The following is a 1,495-nucleotide window of genomic DNA, read 5'->3' as shown; positions in this document are numbered from 1 at the left end:
CGTTGTCGAGTGTTCATGTATTTGCATAGTCCAACAGCTCCGCAGCCACCAGATCAATAGGTTGCGCTAATGACCCAGCGCAGCATTCATTCATCAAGAAAGACTGACGACGACAGTGCCACCATTCTGCCGACTGCTCCATGGGGGCGTGGCAATCTCCACCGCAGCGGCTTCCCCTGTCGTTAATCAAGGCAGGCTGAGATTACAAACGGCCGCGAGTTGGTAAGGATGGTTGAGGGGGACAGGACGCGCCTGGGATTCCTCGCCGAAGCGGCGGCCACCGCGGTCGGGGCGGGCCTGCAGCCACCCCCACCACGCAGTACCGCAGCGCAGGCTCTGTATCGGGCGCCTGCATCTACGCCGCGTGACGACATGGCCGTCCGTGCGCAGATGGAACCAGTGTTTGACGGCGCCAAGCTGCCTGCGCACATGTCGCCTGTACAACCGTACATAGGCTTGTCGTCTTGAACGCGAATGTTAAAAAGACCACACCGGAGTGTCCATGTCGGAAAGGTGACCTTCCTTGAACGGTCGCCTCTCACACGCATGTCGTGGGCGCACTGATTAGCCCAGCAGGCGTAGCCGCTGAAGCTGAAGCTGAAACTAAATTTACGAGCGTGTTTGCCCATAGACTACTACCTCGAGGGGAGCGTATACTGACCGAAGTATGGCGGAATTCTACAGTTCGGGGACGCGATGCTGTAGCGATACATTTTTCGATGCTATTCCCCTTCGTGCTTTTCACGCTTCGTCACTGACCAGAGCGATAATCCGCACGCGTTATCATTGGGCTCAGCTGGACGTGAACGGTGTAATATAAGAGTGGCATGTAATCGAGCGGAAGACGTGGCTACAAAATTGCAGCTCAGCACTTGCAGCAGTAAACGCTGCTCTCGACTACAGAGCGCCCGCAGTGTTCCTGAACGAAAACGTTGAGAAGCGCCGTTTTCTGGATTTTGTTATAGCGACGCATTAGCTGGAGGGAAAATGTCAGTGGTAGTAGTTTACGACATAATTTATTATTATTTATATCGTAATTTTACTGAATATATCTGAATTTCTAAATGGGCGTTATAGGCCACAAGATGCGACACATGATAAAGGATCAAGCTTCAAAAATTATACTTGTAGTGTCACACATAAAGTTAAACGTACAAGAAAATAAATAAGGCAAAGGCTCAAAAATTGGAGATTGCATTGGCACCCTCTACAGCAATACAAAGAAACAAAAGTAAAGACAACCAGCTTTTAAAAATTTTCCAAACACATGTGAAGACTTTAAGCGGCTCTAAAAGAAAATCACAGAGTATAATACAATACAACGCAAACGATACAGACAAGGTAACCTTAAGACAATACTAAGGCATGAATCAAAATGAGTAGAAACAAGCAACACCAAGTAGCAAGATTATATCAAAAGGAAAGCTCTGAGGGGCGACTTCAAAGTGTGAAACAATGATAAATATTTTAATTGAGCTTTTAAATCATTCCCCAT

This window comes from Dermacentor variabilis, chromosome 1 (assembly GCF_050947875.1).
Source record: "Dermacentor variabilis isolate Ectoservices chromosome 1, ASM5094787v1, whole genome shotgun sequence".
Taxonomy (NCBI): Eukaryota; Metazoa; Arthropoda; class Arachnida; order Ixodida; family Ixodidae; genus Dermacentor; species Dermacentor variabilis.
This window is presented reverse-complemented; position numbering follows the sequence as displayed.